Source organism: Cylas formicarius, unplaced genomic scaffold (assembly GCF_029955315.1).
Source record: "Cylas formicarius isolate icCylForm1 unplaced genomic scaffold, icCylForm1.1 PGA_scaffold_2__14_contigs__length_35257938, whole genome shotgun sequence".
NCBI classification, from domain to species: Eukaryota; Metazoa; Arthropoda; class Insecta; order Coleoptera; family Brentidae; genus Cylas; species Cylas formicarius.
Genome location: NW_026844319.1, coordinates 7,394,845 through 7,415,392, shown reverse-complemented (window position 1 = coordinate 7,415,392; position 20,548 = coordinate 7,394,845).

Sequence of the window (20,548 nt, the reverse complement as noted above, 5' to 3'; positions counted from 1 at the left end):
TCCCTTTCCCGAGAGGGTTTAACAAATTTAGAATATTTCCCGAAATAAAATTTCGATGAAAACCTTCATCCGCGCCCGAGAGTTTGACCTAAGACCAATTTCCTATAACAAAACTTGTCGTAACTCGAATCACACCAATTTCATGCCCCATCCCCCCTTAATAATAATAAAATTTTATACCGCCGCCCGGCCTTATAAGTTCTTCAAAAAAAAGTACAATACAATGAGCGGACACTGGCCAAAATCACCTAAAATGCCTTCGACCTCGAATAACTTCCAAGGTCGCAGGAATTGACCTCCCAAAGGTCATTTTAGGAACCCCCCGCGCCCCTTCACAAAAGTCCCAAACATGAACGGAATCGCCCGGGGGCGTAAAAAAGCGCCAAGATCGAACTTGTCGGGTGGTCAGAAATGGGCCCGAAATCGTGTCGCCGAGGTGTTTACCCGGAATAGGCTGCCTTCCTATGGGAAAGGAAGTCATCATATGAACATTTAAAATAATAGCCTAGAGAGCACGGAACATGGCGCTGATACTTCTCGGTGTCGGACGCTGATTTATCACATTCGGGAACCAAAAAACATTCCGTGTCGGCATAAACAATAAAAGGAACCTTCTCTTTGTACTTAAAGTCCTTGAATTGCACAAAATTCTTGCCTTCTTCGGGGACCCTCGGAATTTCCAAATTGGCGTGTTTCGCTAACTTGTCTTTGGAATAAAAATAATGCAGGCAACGCTCACCAAAATATTTTCTACCATTATGTTTCGAAAGTTGGGATGATAAAAGCCGAGACATACTTTTGATCCACACATAATGGTACGTAACCTGTAACGGGTTCAATTTGTCATTGGCTACTTCGACTTATGTTTCTCACATGTAGGTTAATAATGTTCGGAGACTACCTATTAAATGTTTTATTCTCACAATTACACACTGTCTTAATCCTCAAAACTACTGGTATTGCTACTTCATTCTGTTCGAACACACTGTAACTGTTTAGTTGCTTGGTGTGGTTTGCCTGTCCTAAAATAAATGTAAATAAGTGTAAGTCGTTGCATTTTTGCTGCAATTTAAGATGTTACGGCGGAATGCGGTTGGATTGCACGAGACGATCGTCCTGTATTCCTTCTTATTTCCGAACTAACGACAATTTCTATTCTTGTCCCTTGCTTTCATTTATTTACACTTGTTGCTTTTTGGAGAGGTTATATTTCAATCCTCTGTCAACGCGAATGCACCCGGCTATTAGTACAGTTAAGCACTCGACCTTTGGCCCACGTTCGTCTTCAATTTCCTAAGACGTTACTGTGTAATCCCATTCATGTGTGTGTAATAATTGATTATTATTGGTAATAGCGGGTAGTAGTTAGGTAATATTTAGTCTGCTTGCGTTGATTAACTTCTGTCATTATTGGCCCATTGACCCTAGTGGTACCGGAACCGAACATCGTATTGCCAGCACCATCGGTCTCTTTTTTTGGAACTTTGTGAAACTTCATCGGTCTTTCTTTGGCTCTACGATTTTCGCCGGTGCAAGTGGTTGCAAGATTTCAATCCGAATAAGTTTGTGGCATCTCGTAGTTTTCGAGGATTAAACCGGATTGAAATCGTATAGAAGTTGCGGATCGTCGTCTTGTTGGTAGTATTTTGCTTGGACGTCCCCAACATTACAGCTTAGGCTGGATTAAAGCTAACCAACCTAGCAGCTGGCACTCTTCACCGCCACCCACGATCATCAGGCGTAAGTTTCACAATTTATTTCACACTTTGCAAGTAATTATGAACTTCGCAACTCATTATTTTCTTTTGTAGGGTTTTTTTTGGTTCTGGTTTTTGGTTTTGATTTTGGTTTTGGATTTGGTTTTCCTTTTGGAACCAGTTTTTGATTGCTGGACTGGTTTTGGCTTCCCATTTGGAACTGGCTTCCCCAGTTCCGGTTCAATTGGATTTGGTGCTTCCTTACACGGCACGTGTGATGAATTCTGCAACCCAAGAATTCGTCAAGTCTTCAAGTTAGCTCGGTTCAGGACGTTGCAGTGCATATCTCCTCGTCCAAGAGTGATAAGCATTCGTGCCTATCCCACTGACTGGTGAACCCGTAGGCAGTATACAGGACAGCCATCTTAGAGCTTGCCCGACTCGTTCGTTGCTGGTAACTGGAGGATCACAGATAAGCCTCTATTTACGTTTCGGTTAATTTTATTCCTATTAAATACAAATTTCAATTTAAATATCAATATAAATTAAAGAGCTCAGTTAGGGTAAAGATAAAGTACCCAATTATAGAAACATTTGTTTGTAAGGGCTATTTGTAAACGATGGATCGTAACCAAGCTTCCTGTGCTTAGTGTGTACTTGAGCCAATATATGGAGATATAAACTGACGTGCCGGTTTATTTATTAATTATTTATTTGGTTTTTGGTTATTTGGGTTCGAACTTTGTTAACTTTGTGAGTTTGTTGGGTGGCTGGTGAGCAAGGACACTAGTCACTATCACTAACTTATAGTATAGGTTGGGGTTTTGTCCTAGCTGGCGCCCCGGTTTCCAACCTTTGATTTATTTACTTTCTTTTTTTATACCCCGCCCATATTTTGAGAAACTGAGCTGCTTGGGCCCTATACTTACTGCTTCCAATCGATAGCAAAGTGAGCAAAATATAATAGGATTGCTTCGGTCTCCCCTCCACCTTCAGTGGAAAAGAGACGTGGCAATTTTTCTGGCGCCCAACGTATAATTTTTTTTTAACGCCCAATGTATAAATTTTCCGGGAATTTTTTAGCACCCAACGTGTAAATTTTATTATTTTTTTAGGTTCGTTGTTTTTATAGCTTTTTAAACATTTCTGTCAATTTTTTATAGTTTATTGAGTTTTAAATTAATAGGCCGTCAGTTTGGATTTGTATATTGGTTCGAACTGCAAAAAAAAATACTTGGTTATATTTTTGAATTTGAATTTTGAATCAATGCGGGGTCACTCACATATTTTTGCCAGCGAGTAATTTTGAATATTAGTTATTGAAGATTTTGAGTACTTAGCACTAATTATTTAATTTGTTTTTGTTTTTTTTTTTCATTGCTCCCTATTGGTGTATGCCATTGCCACTTTTTCTCTCTCTCTTTTTTTTTTGAAGGGGGATTGGTTCGAATTTGTCTTAGAACTTATTGAGTTTGCATTTGCTCTATTTAATTTTGGGATTTTCATTTTTTTTTCTATACCTTAAAGAAAAGAAAAAAGTCTCTTGTACAAAATGGTTCATAAGATGGAGATTGGTCATCTGAAGAAGGACGAACTGACTTTTGAATTAGTTTACCGTGGAATTAATGTTGATGGTATGCCTGTAGAAGTGATGCGTTCTAGCTTACGTCCTCTAATTAAATTGGAAACACAGATACGCCCGATTAGTTATCCCAAGTATCACTTTGATTTTGGCGTAGAGATTCCTCAAATTGAAGCTAAATACGCAGAATTGTTAGATTTGGTCCGAAATTTTGAAGGTGATAAAACTTCAAAAATTTTTCATCACTTGTATTCCCGTTGTCTACACCTGTTGGGTAGAATTGACAAATCACCTGTAACTCAAATCTCCGAGGATAACCTTAAACTTCGTTGGACATGGCTAGCAAAGATTTCTGGATTATTGGGTACTCTGGACAAGTCTGCAAAAACTAAACATTCGTTTGAGCTTAACTCATTGTTCCGTGTTGGTGCGTCTACCACAAATATTAGCGATGATGAATCCGACTCTTGGTCTGATAATTCAGATGTCGTCCCCAAGAATTCTACTCTAATAGATTCGTCATTTACATCTGGTCGTTCTGAGCCTGTATACAAACGGAATGTTAAATTTTCTGGTGACCCAAAGAGTATGTCAGTAACACAATTTTTAGAGCGTGTAGAACTTCGCCATGCCCGTAATGTCTCAGAGGTCGATCTTTTCGCTTCCTCTTTAGATCTTTTTCAGGGAAAAGCACTACTTTGGTATAGGTCTGTTATTAAAAGGTGTCAAAATTGGAGAGAACTTCGTCAACTTCTTATTTCGCATTATTTCGTTTATTTGAGGAAATTTTATCCCGTACACAAGGTCCCAACGAAACAATCGTGGATTATCTCGCTTGCATGAGTACTATGTTTAGCCGTTATGGCAATGTTCCAGAAGAAACTCAGGTCGATAGCATTTTAAGGAATTTGGCTCCATTCTACGTTATGCAACTCCCAATTGTAAGCTCTCTTAATGAAATTGAGGCTGAATGTCTAAAACTCGAGGTTAAAAAGTTCCGTGCAGATCACTATAGACCTCCCACTCGTAGGTCAAACCAAAGTTATGTGGAACCCGAACTTGCATATTTGTCAGCATCCACTCATGAGTTGTCTTTAAATATATCCGCTGTTCAAGCTACTTCTTCCTCAATGGTTTGCTTTAACTGCAATCAACCTGGTCATTCGTTTCGTAACTGTTCTGCTCCTATTAACAAGCATTGTTTTCGCTGTAAAAGACCAAATGTCACCGTTCGCACGTGCCCGGAATGTTCACCTCGTGCGGGAAACGATCACAGGAGGAACTAATCGGTCGAAATAGTACCTCCAGCTCTTTGCCTTGTTCGACCAATCATGTTTTTCCTCCTAAAGCATTACTCGATTATGTCATATCTCATGCTGATGAAGATCAACGTCCTTATCTTGAAATCACCATATTAGGGAAAACTATTTTAGGAATGCTTGATTCCGGTGCTAACGTTACCGTTGTTGGTCAGTCTGGTTGGGAATTTCTTCAGGACCTAGGACTCAAGATTACCTCGCCACCTGTCTCCGTTCATGTTGCCAATGGACAGTCTTGTAAAAGTTTAGGTCGAGTACCAGTGCCGATGTGCTTGCTAGATAAACTTTGCGTTGTCGACGTTTTGGTTGTGCCAAGCCTTCCCCATCCTTTGATCTTAGGTATTGATTTCTGGACGAAAATGGGTATCGTCCCTGACTTGCGCCGTAATGAGTGGCATTTCTCAAATGAGCCTTCTGTTTGTCAAATGAATACTGTCTGTGACGTAGTAGATCTATCTGTAGAACAACGTAATTCTCTTAACATCTTGCTTGATGAGAAGTTTTCAAAGATGGGAACCACTTTAGGTCTTACTAATGTGGTTGAGCACGAGATTATTGTTGAAGGTCCGCCTATTAAACAGCGTTACCATCCTGTTTCCCCAGTTAAACAAAAGCTAATAGACGAAGAACTGACAAAAATGCTAGAAGCTGATGTTATTGAACCATAGAAAAGCGCTTGATCTTCCTCGATATTAATGGTACCAAAAAAAGATGGAACTTACCGTTTTTGTGTTGACTTCAGGCGTTTGAACGCCGTTACAAAAAAGGATGCATATCCTATTCCTTATGTCTCCTCTATACTTGATAGCCTCGGTGGTGCAAAGTACTTAAGTTCCCTTGATCTTAAATCTGCTTTTTGGCAAGTACCAATTAAGGAAAGCAGTCGAGAATATTGTGCTTTCCCGGTCCCGGTCGTGGACTTTTTCATTTTAAAAGAATGCCATTCGTATTAACTAATGCCCCGGCAACCTTTCAAAGGTTGATGGAAAAAGTGTTAGGAGTTGACCTTCAACCCAATGTTTTCGTCTATTTGGATGATGTAATTATTATCTCTTCAGATTTTGATTCGCATTTGAGTATTATTGGTAAGGTTTTTGATCGTCTTCTAGAATCTGGTCTTACAGTCTCTCGCAAAAAATGTCAGTTTTGTAGACCGCATCTTAAATATTTAGGTTATTTTGTAGATCGTAATGGACTTCACGTAGATCCCGAAAAAGTAAGTGCAATACTTAATGTACCTGCTCCGACTAGTGTTACTCAGATTCGCAGTTTCATAGGAATGTGTAGCTGGTATCGTCGCTTTGTTCCAAATTTCAGTTCGCTCATTGCTCCTTTGACACAGCTAACGAAAAAGAATCAAAAATTTGTTTGGTCTGATGAGTGCCAAAAATCCTTTGATAGTCTAAAGCAACACTTGGTTTCTAGCCCTATTCTTACTTGCTCGGATTTTTCCCTACCGTTTACTTTGCAGTGTGATGCTAGCGCTTTTGGTATAGGTGGTGTATTGACTCAAGATTTCGATGGCACTGAAAGAGTAATATGTTATCTTTCTAAGACTCTTACTACTCAGGAAAGAAATTATAGTACTACAGAACGCGAATGTCTCGCAGTGATTTGGTGTGTTGAAAAGCTTCGCCATTATTTGGAAGCTATCCCATTTAAAGTTATTACTGATCACTATTCCTTGATGTGGTTGAATCGTTTGCAGTCACCTACCGGTCGTTTAGCTCGATGGTCACTTCGTTTGCAGGCCTACAAGTTTACCTTAGAACATCGTCGTGGTAAAGATCATGTAGTTCCCGATTTTCTCTCTAGATCCGCTCCAATTACGATTGAGGTCAACGCCGTGGATTCCTCTCAGGTTACTAGCTCAGAACTTTTCTCTTTCGAAAGTATTAAAGATAGTTGGTACCTTCGCGTTAGGCAAGAAGTTGAGAATCAGCCACAGGAATATTCTCATTGGCGAATTGAAAACCGAAAATTGTTTAAGTATCTACCGTGTAAGATTCCTGAGCTATCATCCGAAACTGACTCTTGGAAATTGGTTATCCCAAAGAAATTCGTCGCGAGCTCATTCGAAAATGTCATGATCATCCGACAAGTGGTCATGTTGGGATTTTTAAAACTTATTGGAAACTTCGTTCATGTTATTTCTGGCCTAAAATGAAGGCTGATGTTGTCAAATATATTCAGTCTTGTAGGATTTGTGCTGAACATAAGACCGAACAAAAGGCTCTTGCTGGTCTCAGGGGTAATAGACCTTCAATATCTGCTCCTTGGCAAGTCATAAGTTTAGATTTCATTGGTCCTCTACCTCGGTCCTCAAGTGGGTACAAGTATGTGCTGGTAATATGGGACTATTTTAGTGAATATGTACATTTAGTTCCTCTTCGTTCTGCTACTAGTAAAGCCTTATCTTCACATGTGGAGAACGATATTTTCTTAGTATTTGGCGTACCTGACTACTGGATTTGCGTTAATGGTGTACAGATGAGAGGCAGTGAGTTCACAGAACTTTGTCAGAAGTATGGCACCAAGATTTCGTACACTCCTTTGTATTATCCTAAAGCGGATCCAGCTGAGAGGGTCAATCGTGTCGTTAAAACCATGTTGTCTTCGTATATTAAGAACGATCAACGGAAATGGGATAGATTTTTACCCAGCATTGGTTGTGCTATCCGTACCGCAAAACATGAAGTAATTGGTTATTCTCCCTACTATATTAATTTTGGTTGAGAATATGTTGGTTCAGGTCGTGGGTATCAGGATCGAGTCCAGATTACGTCTAGTCCTTCTTTGGAAGATTCTGTCTCGAAACGCAGGTTAGGTTTTCAGAAAATGTTTTTGGATATTAGCGAAAAGTTGAAACGTGCTTATGAGAGGAATAAGAAAACATACGACTTACGCCGTAGACCTGTTAATTTTGTCGTTGGTCAAAAGGTTTGGCGTAGTAACCAAGTTCAGTCGGATGCACTTAATTATTTTAATGCTAAGTTGGCATCGAAATTCGTCGGTCCATTTGTTGTTAAGCAAAAACTCGGTTCCTGGACCTACCGTTTGGTCGATGAGTTTGGAAACGACAAAGGCACTTGGCACGTTTCTCATCTTAAACCTTGCCAATCTAACGATAGCGAGTAGTTCCAAATGTTTAGACGTTTATACATATCTGTTCAGTTTGGTATCTGTTATGGCTTTACAATGATCGTCGGTTTATTTTGCCAACCGCTCTGCGATTTGGGGCGAAGTTGGGTTGTAGAGTTTTGGTGGGCTCTAGCGTTAAATAGAGCTTGCTATTGCACTACTTCCTAATTTAGGAAGAATACGATCTCTACGGTTCCTGTAGAAGGTAGAAGTCCTTCATGTGGAGTTGTAATGTAGACCCTCAGTTCCATTACTTCTGTTGCTTCTAACATCGCATTTAGAGTGGAGATTAGGTTTGATCTTAGCGCGAACTCCGATCACATCATCTCTATACTATTGTGGTGATATTTTAGGGTTTTCATTAATTGGTGTTGTATGGTATTTTCTCTGTCTTCAGGATGCTTGATGATCCTTTTCAATTAGTTTTAGTCTCGCTTCATTGGAGAATCTTCAAAGTCGTTTTTTTTTCTTTATTTCGGGTTTTTTTGACTAGTATTGTTTTGGTGATTCTTGCGGAGTCATTGTTCACATCTAGTTTTGAGTTTTGCGAGTATTGCGTCCTAGTTTGGCCTGGTTGGCTTTATGGTTGTCGTCGGTTTACTTTTCTATGAAATTAAACCTCCTTCCGAAGAAGAGGGGGAGTGTAACGGGTTCAATTTGTCATTGGCTACTTCGACTTATGTTTCTCACATGTAGGTTAATAATGCTCGGAGACTACCTATTAAATATTTTATTCTCACAATTACTCACTGTCTTAATCCTCAAAACTACTGGTATTGCTACTTCATTCTGTTCGAACACACTGTAACTGTTTAGTTGCTTGGTGTGGTTTGCCTGTCCTAAAATAAATGTAAATAAGTGTAAGTCGTTGCATTTTTGCTGCAATTTAAGATGTTACGGCGGAATGCGGTTGGATTGCACGAGACGATCGTCCTGTATTCCTTCTTATTTCCGAACTAACGACAATTTCTATTCTTGTCCCTTGCTTTCATTTATTTACACTTGTTGCTTTTTGGAGAGGTTATATTTCAATCCTCTGTCAACGCGAATGCACCCGGCTATTAGTACAGTTAAGCACTCGACCTTTGGCCCACGTTCGTCTTCAATTTCCTAAGACGTTACTGTGTAATCTCATTCATGTGTGTGTAATAATTGATTATTATTGGTAATAGCGGGTAGTAGTTAGGTAATATTTAGTCTGCTTGCGTTGATTAACTTCTGTCATTATTGGCCCATTGACCCTAGTGGTATCGGAACCGAACATCGTATTGCCAGCACCATCGGTCTCTTTTTTTGGAACTTTGTGAAACTTCATCGGTCTTTCTTTCTTTGGCTCTACGATTTCCGTCGGTGCATGTGGTTGCAAGATTTCAATCCGAATAAGTTTGTGGCATCTCGTAGTTTTCGAGGATTAAACCGGATTGAAATCGTATAGAAGTTGCGGATCGTCGTCTTGTTGGTAGTATTTTGCTTGGACGTCCCCAACATTACAGCTTAGGCTGGATTAAAGCTAACCAACCTAGCACCTGGCACTCTTCACCGCCACCCACGATCATCAGGCGTAAGTTTCACAATTTATTTCACACTTTTCAAGTAATTATGAACTTCGCAACTCATTATTTTCTTTTGTAGGGTTTTTTTTTTGGTTCTGGTTTTTGGTTTTGATTTTGGTTTTGGATTTGGTTTTCCTTTTGGAACCAGTTTTTGATTGCTGGACTGATTTTGGCTTCTCATTTGGAACTGGCTTCCCCAGTTCCGGTTCAATTGGATTTGGTGCTTCCTTACATCGTGGACGGCACGTGTTATGAATTCTGCCACCCAAGAATTCGTCAAGTCTTCAAGTTAGCTCGGTTCAGGACGTTGCAGTGCATATCTCCTCGTCCAAGAGTGATAAGCATTCGTGCCTATCCCACTGACTGGTGAACCCGTAGGCAGTATACAGGACAGCCATCTTAGAGCTTGCCCGACTCGTTCGTTGCTGGTAACTGGAGGATCACAGATAAGCCTCTATTTACGTTTCGGTTAATTTTATACCTATTAAATACAAATTTCAATTTAAATATCAATATAAATTAAAGAGCTCAGTTAGGGTAAAGATAAAGTACCCAATTATAGATACATTTGTTTGTAAGAGCTATTTGTAAACGATCGATCGTAACCAAGCTTCCTGTGCTTAGTGTGTACTTGAGCCAATATATGGAGATTTAAACTGACGTGCCGGTTTATTTATTAATTATTTATTTGGTTTTTGGTTATTTGGGTTCGAACTTTTTTAACTTTGTGAGTTTGTTGGGTGGCTGGTGAGCAAGTCACTATCACTAACTTATAGTATAGATTGGGGTTTTGTCCTAGCTGGCGCCCCGGTTTCCAACCTTTGATTTATTTACTTTCTTTTTTTATACCCCGCCCATATTTTGAGAAACTGAGCTGCTTGGGCCCTATACTTACTGCTTCCAATCGGTAGCAAAGTGAGCAAAGTATAGTAGGATTGCTTCGGTCTTCCCTCCACCTTCAGTAAAATCGATGGGGTCTTTTTCGGTAAAATACTAACTTTGTATCTGTAGTAGGTTGACGTGTTAACCTTTTTATCTTTTGTCAGATAAGCAGGAACAATTTGAAACCTATTTGATGATTTTTTCAGCAGCCTATAAACGTTCACCGAAACATTATTTTGACCTTCGAATTTTGAAATTTGCCGCCATGTCATTGGAAACTGGACACCTTTAAGATTTAAAACAGACTGGGGGGGGGGGGAATAAGACGAAATCCTTTTAGCGAATTCTGATGGATCAGGAAACAGAGCAGAAACCGCGGCCCAGGCAAAGCACATTTCATCAGAATTTTGCACGTTAATACAAGCGTGTTTTCTTGCTATCGACTCCGGTAACTTCAGGTAACTTCCGGCGTGAAGTGAATTAAACATGTTGATATTGACCATTAAATTTAGGATTTTCTTCAAAGCCCACCCGGAATCTTTTTCTTGGAACTCCTCTAATTGGGTTTTAATTGGTAATACAACATTTCTATCAAACCATCGTTGTAAATTAGTATCTTTATAGATTGCTGCGTTCGAAGTTGTAAAATATTTAATTTCCGTCTGGATTTGATCAGCCTTTTGAATTTGAAATTCTCCCCCGAAGACAGCGTTTATCTTAACGGCCTGGTCCGTTTTCAGCGCGTTGTTGACACGTCGTCGAAATAGTGCGAAACAATCTTGGAGGAAACTCTGCACGTCCTTATGATGAAGGTTAGTTATGACACCAGTCCTGATGCGCGATTCAAATGTTGAATTAACATCATCCCAGTGAACGCGATCTCTCGCAGTTACGGGTCTACTTCCGGAACCCCTCTTCAGCATTCCTTTAAATTGACTCCGAAACGATTTAACTTGGACCATTTGAGCTACGAGACGTTGTTTTTCTCGCACCGTTTTCGTAGTCCGCATTTCCTTTTGGATTCTTCTTATCGCTTGAGTACATTCTTTCATACCCTGAGCGACACCATCATTTTTAGGAGAAGTCAGTAAAAGAGCCAACAAAGCTCTAATGGCTCCAATAAGCTCTTCGACCACAGACATCTTTTTCAATGTGCCGCACACGTACTACAACTCTAAAGCTAGAGCACAACAGAAAATCCCAATTTGAGTGTCCTGTAAGGTAAACTTTGGAAGGACGTAGCACTGAACGCTATTGTGTGGTCCGGACCTTCGATAGAAGATTTTTGTGAACTGTTGAGTAGTAACACAGATTTTTTAAAATAAATCGGTCCAACGACACGTGCATAAATTTTATTTACGTCAAATCGTTTATTTAAAGTATCACAAAATTTAACTTTGGCAAACTAAACAAAAGTAAAAGTTTCGTTGACATCAAACGTTAATATAGCAGCATCCTATAAAGAAACCACAATAATTTTTATAGATCATTATTGCCAAACTCAAAAAAATGGTAAATCAATCTTGTTTTTTACATCAGAACCCTTAATACCCAAAATAAGTCAAAACTTAAGATCAAAAGGTCAAATTAAAATTTGTAAAATATAATTGAACGTTCATAATTCCAACGAAATATTGTATTCTAAATTTAGTGACTGGGTCAGAATGGTGATGCTTTATTTAATGTGAAATCGCATATCGGATGATTCTACGCATAGCAAAGTCCTCGATATTTTGAAAATATTTAATATTCTCAGTATTCATACCTGTGGTATTTTTCATTTAATCGTTGTGAAAATATGAAACCATAATGAAACTGTAGGTACTTACCACTTGCTATAATAACACCAAGACTTAAAGTAGAAAAAACGGAGATTGAAATTACTTGCGACTTGATACACACGTCAAATAACAACGGTGGCAATACGAAGACTCTGATAACGCATCTATGCCTGTCCGCGCACGGAAAATTTTATTCATGGTGGGGACGCACGTGCACGCCTTAACACATCGCGTTGGCCGTAACAAGGTTGAGGTGCGCCTTGCATTCTGATTGATTGAGATTTTATTAAGGGTCGCATGACCTTGGTATATTTTGGTACAGTCGATGCTCCTTTCAGACGTCCGATCGCGTCCCTGTGCACCTGGGTAGCCCCCATTATTTTTTTATATTGTGCCAAATCGTCTTTTGTGTATGCTATGAGATCTTTCAAAAACACCAAATTATACAAGCCGCGGGTACCGGAATATCTCTCGCCGTCTACAATAATATCGCCAGATCCTTGATGAAAATCCATCGATTTATTGCCGAGAAACCATTTGGATGATATTTTGTCGTAAACGGGTCCGTAAACAATATCGGTGTCGGGCGATTTTACACATAAATTTTGAATATATGAATGGGAAATTTCTGGATATTGTTTCAGGTATGATTGAAGGGATGCGTTAGCCACGCTCGATGTGTCAAACACATCATCTTCCTTCTCATCGATATTTTGCATCTCAACGCTCTTATTGGGATCCGGCGTTTCCTGAATTTCTTCCATAGGCAAAAATGATACGTTAACCTTATTTTTTGTTTCTTCGTTCGGTTCCTTTTTGTGTTGTGCTTGACACCTCGACGTTCAGTTTTTATTTCTGCCGGTGACGGTGATAGCTTTATTTTTGCTATACGTTCTAGCGGCTCGCTGACGGGTTTGAAAAGCTTCCGAATTGACGCATCCTCTTCACTCTTACCCAATTTTAATGTTAAATACTTCTTTCGAATAGATCTAGACAACTCGTTTACTTTTTTTTAGCGCCGCGTCGGCGATGTCGGCGGACGTCGCCTTCATGACTGTTTCTATCGACAATTAAATATCGACTTTTATATATTTGTCGAAACCCTTGCGGTAGCGTCCGTTTTTTACGTCGAAATCTTTGACAATTATCAAACAGCCGTACTTTTCTTTCCAGCACTCGGAACAAATTTGTTTAAACGTGTCGTATGAAACGTCGGGTGAGACATGTTCATCATAAACGTGAAAACAACGCGACAATATTGCAATTGTCACGTATCAATTGCTTGGGTACCTTGGAGTATGTCTGACAGAGATAAATAGCGTCGATGGCCTTGTGTCGGCACATCGAAAAATACTCGCGAATTTTATCTTGCTTGTCGCAAGACACGTCGTCGAAAATAAACACAGAATTCTCTTTCGCGTCGCTGGGGTCGATTATCGAGTCTCTTTCACTGTAGGGATAATATCCAACTCCTTTGACATTGCTCAATACGCGAGATAACAGTTGATATTTTGGTTGATACAACGACTTCGAGTAGACGTAAACATTTTCGAAACTTGCCCCGTTGGGGTTAAAGAGTAGCGCTAACATGGTGTTGGTTTTGCCGCAACCGCTAGGTCCGCAAAACACCGCCCTAAATGAATTGGGTAGCAGTTGACCGTGTTTGCTTTTGTTAAAGAAACCATCTCCGCAAACCAAATCTAAATTATCGATGGGGAGCTTGAGTTTCTGCTGCACCACCCGCATGACTACAATGTTTATTCGAGACACCTCGTATATATATATATATATATATATATATATATATATATATATATATATATATATATATATATATATATATATATATATATATATATATATACACATATACATATATATATATACGGTACAAAATTGGAAAAACGCTTGAACCGAGGCGATAGCGGGGTGAATCCTTTGGACGCTGCGTGTAAGGTACATGACATTGCCTATTCGCAAAACAAATCGTTAGACGAACGTCATAAAGCGGATAAAGAATTGGAAACACGTGCGTGGCAGCGAGTAAAATCTAAAGACGCAAAGTTTGGTGAAAAAGCTGCCGCATTCTTTGTCACCGCGACTATGAAAACTAAACGTAAGCTCGGTATGGGCAACAACGGCGTCCCTCTGTTTCGTTTCGACAGGGTGTCGTGAAAAAGGTTCGCAATGCATTAAAGAAGAAACAATTGTTTCATATCGATAACCCTAAAATGCTTAGAGATCGGCACTGGAAGCGCTTCGAGCTGGCAGAGCCGCTGTAAGAAAAGCTTATCTTGAATAGATATTGGGTTTTGTAGAGAAACGTCTCGTGTTTTGGGTTTGTTTTTTGTGCTGATACGAGGTAAGTTCTCTTTTTATTGTGTGCGTAGTTCTCGGTAGTTGTTCTGATCGTTTTTTTTGGACAATTTATTTTAACTCATTTATAAAGGAAAAAAAAAGGTCAATTTCCTTTACAGTAAAAGCATAATGATTTACTTTCAAAATTTAAACTCTTGAGATAAATAAGATAAATTACTTGAAATCAAAAACCAATAAAAAATAAAATTGTAGTTGTAGAATCTTTATCAATTCGTATCACTTCTTGATTTTTTTTTTCTTTTCCATTCTTAGGCGTTTTTCTTTTTTTTGGCAATTTGCTTTTTGTGGTCCCGGACGGATACGAGAAACAGAAGGTTGCTATTTATCCGGAAAAGGCCATGTATTGGTTGATATTATAATAGTACGCCTAGAAAATCCGGAAAATTGGGAAGAGCAAACGCCTTAGTTTCGGGAATCTTCGGAATTAACCTGAGAGTTCTACACCGATGTCCGTACTCCAGATAAGTACCACGTAGTGGAATTTGTTTTTTTATTTTCGCATACACGTGAAAGGACATGAAACGATTCGACAAAAAGGACTGGTGTAGTGCCCAACTTAAGTTTTATTGCGAATTCTATAATTTTGTTTGTACATCTAAGATATTACCTGAACGATGAGTTGAAAAGAGGTTATTGACGGTTCCTTTTTTTTGTCGTTAAGGGGTTACCCTCTTTTTATACTCGTCTATACTCTCGAGAGATTATTTACGCTGTAGGAAAATAAAACGTGTAAAGTTGTTTAATGTAATTACATATTGCGATCTTGTATACCGATCCCAGTGCGGCGGATAACTCTTCCCCCCATTTCGACATTAAATCGAATAACTGAATGCCATGGAGTGTTTTTGTTCCCTTTTTTTGCGAATTAGGTTTGGTGATGTCAGTGTTTTTAGGAGTATATAAGTAAAGAAATCACCTGGCGCCCTATAAAAAAAAAATACTCTTTATAAGTTGGTACTTAAATCGTGAATTTACCCACTCCCGCTCCGGCTGTAGCTGAGCGGCGCATACCTCTCAAATGTTACCTGGATGGTGATACGGCCACGGGGAAAAAAAATAAATAGGCCAATAGGAACAAGATTTCTCGTTATGGGTAACATTTATTTTTGGCGCCCAACGTGGGGCATTAAATACACAGTGACCATAAATATATGGGGCCATTAAATATACAGTGCCATTAAATATACAGTGCGTATAAATATATGGGGCATATAAATATATGGGGTCTGTATTTTGCCGCCCAGTGTTAGCCATTTAAGTACGGTGCAATGTTCCGACGAAGAGTAGCCAATTTCTCTTCTTCTGATGGTGGGTGCGGCAGTCGATTAAACAGGTTCAGCATTCTTGCGAAATATGCTCCACTTCTTTCATTGAGTCCTTGGACACTTTGTCGTATCTCTGACCACAGTTCAGTCTCATAATCAAAAGGAAGAAATTCCCTTGTTAATAGTTCTTTCAAATCTGTCCAACTTTTTATTTTAGATCTTACTGATCGGTACCAGATAAGAGCTGATCCACTCAGTATATCAATCAGGCATGATACCAATTCACCTTCCTCAACGCCTCTAGAAACCATTAATTCTTCGACACGTTCCAAAAAAGCGCCAACTGAAAGGCTGTCCTTATCCCCGGTGAAGCATAGATTCCACTTGTGCACTGCAACTGACCTCTTCCCACTCATGTTGGAGGGTCCTGATACTGAAGTAGTAGCTGCGGGTATGGGAAACTCTGACGACGGAGGACATACGATTGAGGGGGATGTGTCTCCGCTACCCGTATTGTTAAACAATTTGTCCATTCTCGACTCCATCTCCGACAATTGGTGGTATAAATTAGCAATAGCAGAATTCAGTGCATCTTTGTCCAGATCATCTTCAGGGATTTTTATTCGACCTAAACGCCCATAGAGATGCTGTATTCTTGCTTCCACATTTCTGTGTTCATGACTATGCTGAACTTTAACACGATTATCTAAGAGTGTCTCTAGTTCGACGACGGTCTTGTTGACCTCAGAAATTTCTGACGTTACGTCCGGTCTGAAGTTCTGTACTGTAACTAATTCTCCAAACTTTTCCGTTTTTAATAAATCCAACAACTTTTTGCGCATTGACGTTAAAGACGTAGCTTGTGTGATGTTGTACCCACGAACACGGAGCTCATACTCGAGTTCACTACGAACTAGACGACTAACATTCATTTTGTATATAAAGAAAAGGAATGGGAAGCGACAAAAAAAAAGAAAGGAAAAAGTTAGTGATGGCGCGGCACGACAGTTCTACTCCGCGGTTCTTTTTGTACTCTTGAGAAAATTAACTAAAAGAGAATTGAATAAATGCTATTTAGATTTAACAGATTTCGCACGCTTTGGAATTATCAACCCGTCAACGAAATAGTAATCTCTCAGAGCTCTTTTACAACTCAAAATTGTTGCGATGTCGTACTGGTAACTTATGCCACATATTTAACAAATCGTGCGGTCTCACATGCTCCAAGAAATGTTGCACAGGAATCAATTCAAGTTGTTCGGTATCCAAGCTTCTAAAATCGTCGAAGAAAACTATCTTCTTATTCATTGTTGTGAAAGATCGATAACTTTGTTAACAAATCCCTAATTTGTTTAAAGACACTCTCTGTGGGACAATTAATTCCGACAAGACTCAAGTCTATTTCACCGACTCTCGTTAATTTATTCAAAAATTCGTTGTATTCGTAATACGTTTACTCTTTAAAAAAATACAAATGTCCGTTGGTGTATCGAAACGCGCCCGACAAATCGTCGGGCAGACCCGGAAACAGTTCCGTAGTAAAACCGTGTTCACTCGCACTCAAAGAACGCTCGTCTATTTCTGCATAGTAGCGTTTACCGTAAAATATATACGTTCGACCACCATACGTATTAAAAATGGCGTTCACTGTTTTACCCGCAGGCACATCCAGTCGCTGGACGCTTTGTCGGTCGCCCACTGCCGTGAAACTCGGGAAGTGACTACCAAAAGTTGTCCGTTGGGTCTTTGGTAGATATGCGAAATAGGAGCGTAAATAGAGACATAATCTGATATCATTTTAGGTTCCATGTAGACTTTATCACCTAATCTTATTATCCAAACCCATTTGTCGTAAAACAGATACATATGATGGTTAGACCTAACCAAAAATATGGATGGATTTACGTGACACAAATCTGGTACTTTTGTTTCGTTTTTGCCTATCGGAGGTTTCGTAGTTGTAGTAGTAGTGGTAGTGGTAGTTGTTGTTGTAGTCGGAGTTGTTACGCGGGCGGTGGTTGTGGTTTTTTTACCATATAAACGTTGAAGACCTGCAATATCGTCGTATGACAATGTCTTAGAATATAAGCTATACCAAGGGTACATAATGACATTGCGTTCGTTACTGTGCGCCAAACCCAACGTATGTCCAATTTCGTGGAACAACACAGTAAACAAGCTCGTCTTTCTTCCGGGCGCAGGCACTTCTAAACCGTAGTACCAATCTTCGGATTTATCCAAATGAACTTCCACGCACTCTTGTTGTTGATTTGGAAAAAATGCATGTCCTAATATGTTAAAAAATTTAAATTTGATTCATCACTCCATATTTTAAAAACCTCGGTTGCCAGCACTTTTAACTCTTGACAGTGACTGGGCGGTACTTGAATATACCAATTTAAATCCGTTTTCTGTCATCGCGAAACAGTCGTGAAGGCATTTTCTATTACACCACATCGGGGTTTATTTATTAGTTCGACGGTTTCGTTATTAAGAGTACCATCCACCGGTAAATTATAGAAATCCTGAAAATTCATTAGGGCACGTTGCAAACTGGACGCATTGATCTGCGTTAAAGATTCGTTGTCGTTAGGTGAAAGGAATCCGAATTTTTGTAAATATTCAATCACACCTTCCTCGGGCAGCGCGGCGACTATCGTCGACAAGTCCGAACAGGTAGTAAAGACAGCGTAGCATAGCAACAAGACTCTCATCTCGTTCAAGGTCAGTAAAATACTAAAATGTATTCGGTTCCTAGCTAATCTTTTATAGGTAAAATAACAAAGAGAAGTGATGAACCAAACGCTTTTAGTCGCTATTTTGCGTGAGATGACGCAGAATATTACTCGAGAAATGGAACGACAAAAGAATTATACTTCAATAGATTACAGTTGCGCAGTTTGTATTCATATCATAGCATTAGCGTGCTTTATTTTTACGTGTAAATGTATTATTAATTTTTTTGGATTGAAATAAAAAGTCTTATTTAAATAAAAAAAAAGTTTTATTTCATAAAGGGATCCTTGAATACAACCAATTATATAAAAGGGCAGAATTTCTCAACGCGCACATGCGCAGTCTTCCTCCGGAGTGAAACATGCAATGGGCGTGATCGGGTTGAAATTTCGGAGGATTCAACCAATTATCATCGTCGAATTTCTCCACGTTAATGACTCTGCATGCGACATCCTCCCGATCCATTTTCGACATTAAAAATTCCATTTTTGATCTTCCTCTCACGTATATCAAGTCAGCATTTTCTATCAGTAGTACGATTAACGTATCAATGTCGGAATATTGAACAAAACCAGAACTGTATTTGAGACCGTGATGATATTGTTCGAGCCAGCGTACCGTTCTTTTTTCTGCACCGGTCAACGTGCAATATTCACGCGGCGGTATCAAAACGTAATGACTAATATGACATCCATTGTAGACAGCCATTTCTTTAACGACAAATCCATCTTCTAACTGGAAACCTTGAATATCTACCGCAACGATGCGCATTTTTAATATGACTGGTTAAGATTAGGTTCCTCCGGCGGTATTTATGTTAGATTTCGAACAATCTCGCTGAGCGGTAGTTGTTCCACGATACAATCGTGAATGGTGATGCAATAGGCACGTGTATTCGAGGGAAATCCTTTTTTTGCTTCGATGTCTAACTTTACGTCGACAGTGCTGGATTTTACAATGTCGTTTCTTCGAGAACAGTCGATGACGAAAATCGCGCAGTTTTTGAAAGCTATATAGTCAGCAACGCAGTTTTTTCCTCACATCCCTTATAACTGGGGTAGAAATTTGTGTAATTGTGATGCGCTTCCACGAAGTCATTATTTTCAAAATCTAATCGTAAACGTTCGTGAGGGTAATATTCTCCGTTTAGTGTTAATCTTATATCCGTTACGTCGACGTGATCGAAAAACGTCGCATTTTTCGCTTCATTGTCTTTGCGATTTGATTGAAAAGCGACCATTACGTATCGGGGGCTTTCGATAGCCGCGCACGTCTTGACAGACCAAATTTCTTTTGTAGATCCCGCGGTTAGGGCAGGATATTCATGAAGTTCCCATCGTCTATAGCAGGGGTCTCCAAACTACGGCCCGCGGGCCACATCCGGCCCGCGAACAGATTTTGTCCGGCCCGCGGAGAGCTTGTATACTTGAAAGAAAAATCTACTAGAGATTAGATGTTGTTTATAGCAAATAAATTTAGTTTACTGAAGTAATCTATTTTTACGTTGAATATTAAATAATATGACATCTACATTGATATGGTCATGGGCTAACTACTCAGAACATTGTTGTAGGTTATTATATACTAACCAACAAATTATTGAAATGAATTCAACCAGCATTTTATACATTTTAAATAAAAAAATAACTAAAAAACACAAAAAAAAAAATTAAATCAGACAAATTGCTACAAATATGTCTTAAACTTAAACACGCACAAACTCGTTTAAAGAAGGTACACACTGCTTAATTTCATAGCAGTGTCATATAAACTGGACTGTGGTTGCGCCACTAGCTTTCTTAAGTATTCCATTTACTGCCATCTAGAAGTGAGTGGAAAACACCAGCACCTTCTCGAACCACAAGATAATTCTGTAAGTGCTATTAGCGCCAAGTTTTAGCTAACAAAGGAACTATCTATTTCTGCTTGTGTTCGCCAGATGTCCTGTCACGTTACTTCTCATGGCTTGCTCGTGCTCTACGACAAATGCAGAAATTACAATAAATGAACAGAAAACTAATAATGCGCAGTGTTGCCGTTTTGCGGACTTTAGTCCTATTTGCAACCTTTTTTAAACGTGACGTACTTTTTCGGACTTTTTTTTGCAAGTAAAACTTTACACATTCGTTACTTGAGTACTCTTTCGGAACCGAAGTAACAATTACTAAAGAATAAATTAATCAATGATTACTTGTGTATTTTATTATTTTTGG